We start from the raw sequence: 12,903 nt of genomic DNA on the forward strand, positions 1-12,903 counted from the left end.
AGGATTCTTCTCATAGTTTTTTAAAGGTAGACCAACAACCCATTGTTTTAGATCAGATAATATAGATTAGGTAAGTAGTATTTATCCATGTTGAAATCCTCTAGAATTGGATTTTTTTGGTATCTCCAATTGAATTTTCATTTTCTACCTCTTAATTTCAATTTTCTTGTTCTTTTTGAAGTTTCATTCCCAATTACCCTAGTTTGGAAGAATTTGTGATAGTAAAATATTATACCCTGTAAATAGGACATTGTCGAGGATTTGGTTGAGTGGTATAAGTCGACCAGCGTCGGCCATGAGTCCTTCAATGTATTGAGATTTCGTGTTGGTACTAACATGAATGGGTATGATGGTTGTGAATTTTCTAATCATATCCCTCCATTGTGACTTGATGGTTCATATTGTTTATAGGTATCTCATGACCCATCACCTCAAAATTCATGTTATACAAAGTGAGGGATGTCAAAATTATTTTTGGTTGAAGGAGAAAAAGGAATATCATGCAACAACAAATCCATTCTAAGAAGTTGACTTCAATGACATGACCTTAAAAAAATACTCAAAAATATTAAACTCTAAAAAAATTGAAGACTAGTTAGGATTCTTACAAGATTTTAAGCCCAAAATTCTCTTAGGTAGTGATAACAACGATTGCAAGGAACAAAAGAAGAGAAAAGTTGAAGAATAATCCAAAGATATAAGAACCTGCAACTTTTGATTGTTATTTTCCATGTACATTGAATGATGTGTCTTTTGATAGACAAAGGAAGGGTGAAAATTCAATGAATACATAGAGTTCCATGGAATAATTCCTTCACAATCTAGGCAATATGAATTGCAAAAAGCGAAAGCTAAAACAATATTCCGTGATTCATGGTTACTTATTTCCGTCTAAAGAAAAGTTTGAATGAATATTTAAACAATAAAGGTTGTCCGTATTCCCATACATTCAGTAAAGAATTTGTGAAACCATATCCTATAATCCCTATTATGGTCGTTTATAAGCCAAAGGGTATTAAGACTTTAAAGCTGGCAACATCATTAAAGAAAGGTGTGCTTCATGGATTTTGTTTTAGTTTTATTTTTAAAGAAATATGTGGTTATCAATCAGGAATCAATTATTTTCATAGCTTGTTTCCTTCTAAGGATTTGACGATTTGTAGCAAATATGTGAAGAAAAGTACTGAAGAAATTAACAAAAATAGATAACAACAAGGACAATTGTTAAAAAATCTTGAATTCACCACTTCAAGCACCGAGGAAAGGGAGAAAGTGTATATTGGGACTGAGTATTATTTGAGTTAAATATTTCTTGTTCCTAGCTTTCATTAGTGCTGGGAAGTCACTAATGCACATAAAGCATGTAATGTCCATTATCTCAGGTTGGAAACTTGCACAATTATAAATATGAATTATTTTCCATCATCTCAAGGTGTTCAAATGTAGCTTACTAATACATATATCAGAATTATTTAGTCTAGTACAATGCCATTCAGAATTTTGAATCTGCTTGCATAGTAAAAATGTGAATTGGTAACAAGAACTGCCTTGTAGCACTACATGGGGAGGATAATGATGGTGTAGGTTTCGAGACAACAATGGCCTACCTTTTTTGGGCTAGTAGATATCTCATGTGCTGCCACTTTTATGACTTCAAATAAACCAGTTGCTCGCAGAATTTTTTAGTTGTTTTCAGGATTATATCTATGTTCTCCATTCACCAACTCGATGGTAAGGGACTATACAATTTTGAAGACATTGGAGTTGAAAATTTACATGGATGAAAGATTGCTTTCCTATTGGAATGTATTGGAGATCCCTTATGTCCTTGGAAAAAATGAAATTTTAGTGTCCTATGCATGGAAAATATATTGAAAATAAGAATACCCTTCCATCTAATAATAGGAAGACCAAGGAAAAGCAACTTCTAAGAAACTCACATATTCATGATCAAAATATAGAGAGAAATTTAGATAAGCATTCAAATGAATTTGGTGAGAATGTCATGTGCACTAAACATGACTCTATTATCATGGTTTCTAATTGGAAGAAAAATGATAAATCATCTTTGACATATGCTTATAGTGATAATGTGTAAAAGGACACAGATAGTTCTATCAATGTGAATTTCATGGTATAAAACAAAGGGGATCTTGAGGCTTCATTCTATTCCATAGATGATCTTTTCATAGTGGATTTGAGAAATTCTCTTGAAGTCATTCTGAATATACTCAAAATTCATCATAGGCCGTAGATTATGAACATGGAAATCCATTTGGGAAAACCAAAATTTGATTGCGTCTGCTATTATACCTCATATGCATACAACCAATGTCCCTTTAGCATGTGTGTTTGTTACCTACAACCATGCATAAATGATATTCATAATTATAATTGGATATGGTGAGAGGCAATGGAACTTTTTTAGGAATCACATCTTATATGTGTGTGTGCGTGCGCAAATGGGTGGAATTGTTCTTGGTTATGCTAAATTGGATAAAATCACCTATACATATACATGTATACATCCAATTGGCATTTGGACTCTATCACACATGTATACATTCAACGTTGTTTGGTGTTTATGCCTTGTGCCCAAACAACTATTGTTTTGAAAGCTTTTTATGGCACCTGAAAACCTCCTGTATATCATATTTGGCCATGGTGTGCCATTGGAAATCAATGGGACCAAGTAATTATTTTGTCTTTTTGTTATTTGTAAATTTTAAGAAATTTGTTCTATGAAATTCCAAGGAACACTATAAAACATGCAAGAATATGTATCATGGTTATGCAATTCTTTTAGACCATGTATTCAATGTCATGCAACAACTTTGCAAGAGGGAGATTATAGTTATGAGATCAAGCATATGATTTTTGTGCAATACTAGATACAATATTGAAACATTATGGCATGGTTGTGCTACCTTCATTCACTATCGTATTGTCTCTCTGAAATCTTGGTGTAACAACCAACAAAATTCTTGATATCTTTGTCCAGGATGAGCCCTCAGAAAAATTTCTTGATAGTAAAGGTGCACTGATTGGATTTATTTGCCTCATAATTTCACACAAAAAAGTTGGATATTTCTAACTTGTCATAATACAACATAGGCTTCTCAAAATATGCAACCCTAGTTTTAGTTGTCATAGATATATTATTAAAGGGATTTATTTGTGATGAAACTAATATGTTTGGTTTGTATCCATGAAGACTAAAAGTTGGAATACAAATCGAGTGGGAAAATAAGTGGATGTTGATCAAACAACTCATATTGCTGGCCACTATTCGCAACCACTTTGGCTCTGTTAATTGTGTTAGGTGGGCTAAACATGGTCTCTATGTAGCTTCAGGTTCTAATGATAAAGTGATTCTTCACCATGCGAAAAGACCTAGGCCTCGCACTACGAATTTTGGTAGTGGAGAACCTCCATATGTTGAAAATTGGAAAGTTGTGATGACTTTGTGAGGTCATACTGCAGATGTGGTCTACTTATTATTATATTCCTTAACATTCCATATGTTAATGGTATACTTCATATTATATGGTTTAAAAATTTGTATGTTTGTAACTGCTAGATGGTTGAAGCTCTAATGCTTAATCATTAATGTACTATAGATGGAATTTATAACTTCATAATAATGTAGTATTTATCTACAAGTAGTACAAACATGAATGTTTCATACATGTTAGCTTTAATTTGGGGCTGATTTATATTAATCATTTGATTTCATTTTCCATTGGTTTTTTCTCTCATGTAGTGTAGAAGGGAAGGCTTCCTTCAAAATATTGAAGAGGAGGATGGTGAAGGATGCAACATATATGGATCTCTTGAGGTGAGCAAAGTAGCTGGGAATTTTTAATTTTCATGAGGCAAAATTTTCCAACATTCAAATATGCATTTTCATGATCTCTTGGCATTTCAAAAGGAAACTTTCAATGTAAGTAGCTTATGTTGAATTCTCCTTCTTTTATTCTTCTCTTTTCACAAAGGTATATTGGATTTTGTTTCTAATCAAGAGTTTATAGATTTGTTTTGTGCTCTTTACATCCTAATTAGGAATTAGTCCTAGATTTGTAACATGCTAAAATGAGCATCACTTTTTATGCATGGAATTTACTACTAAAGAATGCTTATGAAGAAAGAAAATGAACTGTGATTTTCAGGTTAGTCATAAGATACATAAATTAAGTTTTGGAGCACATTTTCCTGGAGTTGTTAATCCTCATTATGGGTAAGTTGGTGACTAGTGTTACAATGAAATGAATTTGTTTAATAATCTATATGACATGTTTCCAGAGACAATGCTAAATAAAGAATCTGGATTCAATTGAAATACTATTATTTCATGTGATGGTTTTTTTGCAGTGTTGACAAAGGACAACAAACTTCAATTGGTAGGTATTAGTATTTTCTGAAGGTGGGAATTTTATGTTCATTGACACATTTGTTTTGTTTCCTAAATCATTTGTGAATATTTTTTGTCTTTGTGATGTTGCAAATATTTTATAGGGTTTCCCTTGAAAGAGAGAAAATATTGTTCAGTTCATATATTGTTTACTTGCTTTAGGTTGTCCCCACCATATGCATTGACAGAAGAGGACATAAGATCTTGTCAAAGAAAATTAGTATGGAAATAAAAGAATCAAATTCTTCATATATGCACTTTATTATGGAAGATGAGTATAATTGCAAATTTTTTCTCGTTGTATGCAGTTCTCAGTGACTGGACACTTCAACACTGCAGGAATTGGATTGAGTCACTCCCTCCCTATTGTGTTTTCTTTTATGGACTTTCTCCAATAAAGGTTAATGCAACCTAAGTGTTAGTCTACATGGCTTGTATTACAAAGCTTGTCATCTTCTACACTTATTCCTCACAAATTTTCATGAAATTGGTATTAAGAAACGAAATAATAAAACAATTGTGGTTGATTAAGGGAAGGTAGAAAGACCCTTTTTGATCATCATAATTTCTTAGTGTGACTTAAAATTTACTAGTGCAATTCACAGAATGGAGGACACCATATTTTCATTTCCTAACAAATGTTTGTGCTATTGTTAGAGGTATGTTGCCTTTTTTTCAAACAATAAAGTGAATATACTTGTACATTTATGTGCATTTAATATTTACTATATAAGATGATTGATTTTTGTCATGAATACATCTATCTACTATTTGTTGTTAATAAAGGAGGAGAATATCAATTTTTCAGATACAATGGTTGATTTAGAGATTATTGGTGGATTGAGATGTGTTGTTACCGAAGAGATTATTTTGCTTATGTTGTTTTTCAAAATAAAAAATACCGTATTAAATGTTTAAAAGTTTTATAGTCTACTTAAGTATAATAGTAACATGTATTAACATAAACTAATTGATGAAACACTAAATTTCAGTGATTCAGAACATGAGTATCAATGCAACTTTTGTTGAGGATTTAACACATGGTTCTTCAAATTTCTCATCCTTTTGTTGCATATTGTTCATCAGAGATTTTCATGGTTTCTGGTATCATATATTCCTTTATTTACCATGGTCATCGTGCTATCAAGAAGAAAATTGAAATTGGAAATTTAAGCTGAATGAAGATTGCCCGCTTGAATTGATGGCAAGTTGCAACTCTGAAGTGGACATATTATTGGTTCATTTGTCTAGGAAACTCATTGTTTGGTTGCATTTCCAAGATGCAAAAGTATTGATCTTGTAGTGTGTGAGGTGACAAGTTTTCATGTGATGCCTCAAAAGAGGTTGGGAAAATGCCCATCTCTTTTTGGTGAATTTGTAAGATAGTTGGGTCTTCATTTTCCCACCTTTCACTAATAAATAATTTTGCAATTTCATGTGATCCAAATGGTTATTTTCTTATAAGCCAATCATATGACAAAAGTGTCATTATTTGGCACACAAGTGAATGGAGTCTAGAACATAGAACTCAACGCCACCGGGGGAAATTAGTAAGGCCATGAATCAATTGTGTTTTTTAGTAATACTGCATGTGAAAATGCTAATTGTTGTTGCACTGATTCTATTGTTTGTTAACATTGCAGGTAGGTTCAACATTCTTTAGGAAGCTTGGATGGTTACCTTCTGGACATTTTATTATGAAAACACATGGATTTCAAAAGGCAAACCATTCTACACCAGTATTATAAACAGGAGATTGGTCTGCTATTTTTTATTTTTTGAGCCATAATGCTCCTACTCTTACTGTGAAGTTCAACAATTTTATGTTTCACAAACATCAACTCAATGGGTTAGGGTTAGTGGGCCATGAAAAAGTTTATGCAATTGGACAAGCTAAGGGTGAAATGAAGTTGGTTTCAAAGGATTCATCACCATATAACATAATAACAATGGGAATCTAGGACTATAGAATCATTGTGTGGACGATAACCAGTCCATGCCCTATTTTTGCTGGAAAACATTTTCTTTTCTGAGTGCTTTTGATCTCTCCTAGTGAGAAATTTTCTTATGGAGTTAAATATTTTTTATTTCCATGTTGGAAATATATAATTGAGGGTTTTGAAATTTTGTTATGTATTCTAAAGTTCTCCTTTCTATTAAACATAAGCCCATATGGATATTCAATTTTTTTTTTTTTATTTAGATGGAACTATGGCTACTTTCCATTTTGAGAACAAAGAATTGGGAAATAAGATTTTGGATTTTGAGTTAGATGAATTTAAAAGGAGTTGATATGAAGATGTGAGAGCTCATAAAACAAACATGGCTGGAAGTCCTTAGTAGTTTATTTAAGCAATAGCACCAAAGAAATCTGGTAGCAAAAAGGTCCCCATTGTGGTAATTTGTTTGGGAATCCATATACAGATTCTAGGAACTAAATTGGGGGATAAATACTAACAAAGAGTTATGATATTTAGGTATTATAAGCTAGAAAAAAGACTAGTGGTTCATTCTTGGCTAGTTTAAATAAAAATTCCTCTCTAAAGGAATAAATTCATGTGAAACAAAGACAATATAGGAGAATAGATGGCTATAAGAGGATTATTCCAAAAGCAGTTGGAGTTCCTACGCAAAAAGACATCCCTAATGGCACACATGAGGCCATGTTGCATTTAAATTCTCCAAATCTTGGTTAAATAAAGAATGATCAAGTAGTAGCATCAAGGGATGGTACAACTGTGGAAGTGGGGAAGAAATGATCACTCCTTGATGGAGCCAAAGGCTACCCGAATAAGCATTGTCATTTTGGAACATAAGATCCCGTTAGGATTTCTACAAGGGCTAGTTCCTAAAAATTGAATACTAAGTTCCTAAAGGATAACCTCTGAGAAATCACTCAAGGGCCCCTGTGATTTTCTGAAACTCTTGTGGGGTTTATTTTGCAATTTCCTCCTTTTGTAGGAAAAGAGACTCTCCTTTTTGTCATTAGGATACAAATTTTGAGGGCCCTTATTATCGACATTATGTTGATTTTTTTTCTTGATAGAATCCTCATTATCTCTATGTTGGTGATAATAATATAGGAGTTTCATCTTGAATTAATTTATGTATGCCCTTCAAATTGGGTATTTTTCCAGAGAAATTTAAAGACCTATCATAAATCATGACTTTATGTTTTTATTTTCATTCAATGAATGAAATGGAAAGACTAATACTATCATTGGTGACGACGTCCCCTAGGTGTATAGGCTCCCACCCACATGCCAATATGTTGATAATTGTGGACTCTATAAGACATATTGAGCACGCCAACAAGGTTTCCTTTGCTATGATAATGCTTGTAAGAGTAACTATTGCTAACAATAAGGATTGATTAGCTTAGCTAGTTGGATTAATTTATGTATGTTTACATTTAAATAATATTTTTTCTGTATATTTTTAAAGATCTACGAGGAATCATGAATTTGGCCATTTTCCATTGATTTTAAAAAATTTATTATGAATCATGAATTTATGCTTTTATCTTCATTCAATGAACGAAATGTACTACTGTTGTGGATGATAAACTTCCATCCTCATGCCAATATGCCTGGAATGTAGAGAAAAATATGGAAAATACTACCGGTGATGACAATGTACCTGTAGGGGATAAGATCCCATCCCAATGCCAATATGTTGATGATTTTGGACTATATTTGGAATGTTGTCCTAGTAGACAAGGTTTCCTTTGTTGTGATTAAACACAATTGCAAGCATTTTAAAGTGGGTACTAGGATGTAGTTTTGAATTTGGCTTGTACTGTGATTGTACAATCAATTTTTTTGTAAAATCATTTTAAGATAGATAGTTGTGACATTTTTTTTTAATGGTTGAGTGCAAGTTACTGATGATTTTTCATGACACTTTAATAACATGTTAATTTGAAAATCTATTTGGAAAAATCATTAGAGGTACTTTCACAATGAATGAATTTGAGAATATATATATACTTTAAAGGATTTTGTATGACTAAAATTTAAGATTTTCAATCTTGATCATTTTTTTACATGCAAAATGTAATGTATGTTGAATACTAAGTTCCTAAGGTGTTATTTTCTATAGTGATGTTTTATTTTCTTTGTTTATATAGGTCATCTAGCCAAATAGTGGTAACTATCGCCAAACTGAAGAAAACTTGTTCGAGATTCTTACTTTTATGGGGAAATTTTGATGTTAACATTGTTTATGTTGAGTTATATGTCGTATAACTTTTTTATAGTCTACTTTAGTTTATATTCCAATTTTCATCGCATTCCATGCCTTATACTCTGCATTGTATCTTCTTTTAGTTTCAGGAGAGGAAATTAGTATTGAATGGAAAGAAGCAGGGATTAAGGATAGAGAACAATAACAATGGAGCAACAAATGCAAAAAGAGAGAGAGAAAATAAGTGGTCTAGTGATACCCTTAGAGCCAATACCCCGCATAAGACACACACATAGAGATTGATGGCCAAGACTTTCGAGTTAGTGAATTCACTTGCAATACCCGGGAAACATAATGATAATGTTTCAAATGATGAAACAATATTTCATGTGTAAATTGTAGTCTAACCAATATTAAGCTAGAAACTCATATTATAATATTAGACATTTTATATAATATAATTTATGTTGTGGAAATTATTTATAATTTCACTTGATATTATTTATTATTGTAATTAACATATGTAACCTTGAAATTTCATATTAGATGAACATGCATATTGTATGCATTTTTTGAATCTAATCAAAAAATCATACAAATTAATTTATGTGGATTAATAATGAATACATAAAATTAATCCAAACCTACTAAATTACTAGTTTATATTGACTAATTAGGAACACAAATAAAATGAATATACAACTAAATTAGTTGTTTATAATGATTATTAATGAAAGTAAATCAAATGAATATAAACTACCAAATCAATAGTTAATATAAAGAATATGAAACTACCAAAAAAAGATAAATGACTGCTACAAATGCTAAACTTTTTATTACAAATGACTAAATTTTGCATATATACGACTATTGGTAGCTAATTTATGGCATCTTATAACACAACCGAAATTTAGTCATATTTATTTTCTCATTAATTCATTTCAAATGATTATTAAACTTTGCATATATATGACTATTAGTAGCTAGTTTACAATCTTTTATAACATGACGAACATTTTGGTCATATTTATCTGGTCATTAATTGCTTTTCTTGGGAAATCATATAGTAATATATTTTGTTGTATATTTGTTCATTAATTGTGACAATTAATGACTAAATCAATGACTAAATTAATGACCAATTTATGACTAAATATACTACTAGACGATAAAATTGAGACAACCAATTAATAAATAAGCTAAAAATAGCTAAAAGTTGGTTGCATTATAAGATACTATAAATTAGTTACTATTGGTCATCGACTGAAAAATGGTTGTTTATATGGAAATTTTAGTCATTTTTTTGGTAACTAATTAACCTTTTTATACTAGTATGTGCACGTGCAAGAAAATAGATCCTTAAGCTAACTTTACGGCTCACCCAAGCCATAACTAAGGTCTTCCCCTATATGAGGGGACTTCTAGAATGCAAAACTAAACCTAAATGCATATTTACTCTAAAAAGCAAGTAAAAATAATCCTATCTCAAATTGGAAAGTGATAACCATCTCCCATTAATTCAAGAGAAGATAAACTAACTAGCCAACTGAAAAACCTATTTATATGATTGAATTGATGATCTATTTGCCATCATTTAAACAAGTAGTTCATTCAATTAATAAAAGAGAAAACAAAATGGAAATGTATTTAAACAATAAATAGTTACTACCCAATACATTCCTATTTCAAAGAATTCATATCAATTCTAATTTTGTTATGTTCATCAGAGATATATCTTACAGAACCTCAATAGCATAAAACAATCGATATGATAAAAATTCTCAATATCATTATGCCATACACTATTTAGAACATAAATTAAAATCAATTAGAAAGTTTTTGGCAATAGCGGATTAACTTACGATGCAAACAATAATGTATTGGAATTAAAAGTTATTAAACTCATACTAGAAATTCATTACAAACTTTGCAGTCCATGAGCAACTTCAGCTCCTTGAGAAAAAAATTCTACAACACTACAAAACATGTTTTTCTCTCAAAGCCAAAAATTCTATATATCTCTACAACTTAACTTTTTTTCCATTACAAAAGTGCATATGTCTAGCAATGAAAGCTCAAGAACATTCCCCCAAATACCTAAGATTTGAAGTATTCCCTGACCTACAACTACAATATCCTATACAATAGTGCCTTCCGAGCTTCTAGTTGCAGAGAAGAGGAACCCCTTGTTCATTCTCTAAACTATTATTTAATAATTACAAGAAATGTCCAAAAAAGGGAATTGTTGAGAGTAGTTTCCAAATCCTAAATTAGAGCTGCAAATTTCCAATTTTCCTCTTTGTTGGTCTTTTTTCATTGTTTCAAAAGGATTCAGATCAGAGCTTCTCCAACTAATCCCCTGTTACAAACCAATCGAAACCAAAAAAAAAAAAAAAATTAACTTACAAATTAGAAATTAAAAAAACAAACTCTCATGAAATTGATAAATTAAAATAAATAAAATCCAAATAAATCTAAGATGTGATTTCTTCAATTGGAATTGATTAACTTTTGATTAATGCTGGAGGATGAATTAGTGACAACAGTTTTCGCAACCTAATGAAATTTTTCGAAATAAAATTTGAAAAAATAGTTGTTGTTGTAAATTTGTCACTTTACCTTCTGTTGAATTTCTATGTCACTAAAATATTAATTCTGCTAAAATTAACATTACTGGATTAATGTCCTAAGATTTAGCTTTCCAGTGAGCTATTGTGAGCTTCATTTCGCCAAGTAAATCTTGGGATATGTCTCTCCAAATATGAAGTGTTAAAATTACCAGAATTGTAGAAAAAATGCAAGCCTCAGCTAAAATTAGAAAATTTTAATTAAAAATCCTAACCTTAATTAAATTAATAATTATAATTAGATGTATAATTATAGTTAGAGAAAGAATTAATTAAATACAATTATTAAATTAATTATATACAAATTAATTAAATCAAGGATTTAAAATACATTAACTAACTTAATTGATGTTTAATTAGCTTAAAAAATATTAAATTTGAAGGAAACTCAACAAACAAATAATACACACTCGAACTCATAAAATAAATATCAGACATATAAAAAAACCAGACATAACGGAAAAGGCATGAGAGACTTTCCTATAGTCTCTCATTCTCATGAATTTCATTTATTAAAATAATGTTTAAGATGCATATAAATACATGATGAAGTTGTCTCATAGTGCACCTATTTTGAACAAACTTGGTTGAGAAAATGTTTCAACAACACACTAATCTAGGAGCCTAACTAGTTGGAGAGAATATCTCAACCAACTAAGCCTAAACTAACTCCTAACCATGAGGAGCAAACTCAATCTAGAAAGGTGGGATTAAATCCTAACCTGCATGATTTTAATTAATTTAATTATTTGGAATTAAAATTGTTTTTAATGTGAGAGTGAGGCTAATATTCCCCCCCCCCCCTCAATGATAAGTCCAAATTAAGAACCAGGAACCATCTCCAAGTTCTCATGTTGAAACTCTTAATCCTCAAAAAACATTTTCTTGAAAAACCGCCAAAGTTGGATGCTAAAAAAACTCAAATCCGAAGAGACCATGAATCAACTGCATGTCTGATTCATCTCTGAATGTCGCTTGACAATTCCATCATGTGCCAAGCTACAAAAGGATCCATCTATCCTTTCCTTGAAATCAGCATCCTGTGTGCACTGACAAAATGTGATGAATGCCCATTGGCGTATCTGCTGATGATGATCACCCACTAGTTGAAAAACAAATCATTGTTGCTTTTGATGTGTTTGAAAAGTGCTCATTGCTGACTTTGTTGTCGATCAACCACTGGCGAATTTGTTGATTCTCACTCGCTGATGAAAATGCCCACTGGCTGCTTTGTTGATGTTTTCAAGACTTTCAGTCTGACAACCACTGTTAATTTCATTGACACTTTCCCCCCTTTGTCAGCTGAAAGGAGAAACAATCGTCTTCAAATTATTTTTGAACTCACCCCCTTTAGGTGTAGTAGTGTTTCACTTGTGTACTACCCCGTTCAACTGCATGAGAGTAGCATATTATTTTTTATTGTTGGCTGGAATATGTGTGAGTGAATTTGATTGTAAAACTTATACAATCTTTTGATTGTGGATGACCATTCCCAGCGATCAATCGATGAATAATCGATCTTCAATCTGTTTGATTGTTGTTGTTTGCTACATTGTGACGATGAATGATTTGACTTGCCACAATGGTGACAAGGACGGAGATCAAAACACTGATCTTCCAGATGACTGATTCTTTGTCAATGAAGGCAGTTTGGTTTGACTGCAACCTCAATTTCTCCAC

At 31.4% G+C, this 12,903-nt stretch overlaps 3 pseudogenes; all 3 read left to right on the top strand.

Moving 5' to 3' along the window:
- LOC149195809 (putative alpha,alpha-trehalose-phosphate synthase [UDP-forming] 10) overlaps window positions 1-12,903 on the top strand; it is a 135,035-nt pseudogene that overhangs the window by 46,829 nt on the left and 75,303 nt on the right.
- On the top strand, window positions 3,674-5,589 carry LOC149195811 (uncharacterized; annotated as a pseudogene).
- LOC149195812 (protein HIRA-like) lies at window positions 5,741-7,107 on the top strand (annotated as a pseudogene).

This window comes from Pinus tabuliformis, chromosome 2_2, assembly GCF_031772625.1.
Source record: "Pinus tabuliformis cultivar Carrire ecotype Pingquan chromosome 2_2, CPIR1, whole genome shotgun sequence".
Lineage (NCBI taxonomy): Eukaryota > Viridiplantae > Streptophyta > Pinopsida > Pinales > Pinaceae > Pinus > Pinus tabuliformis.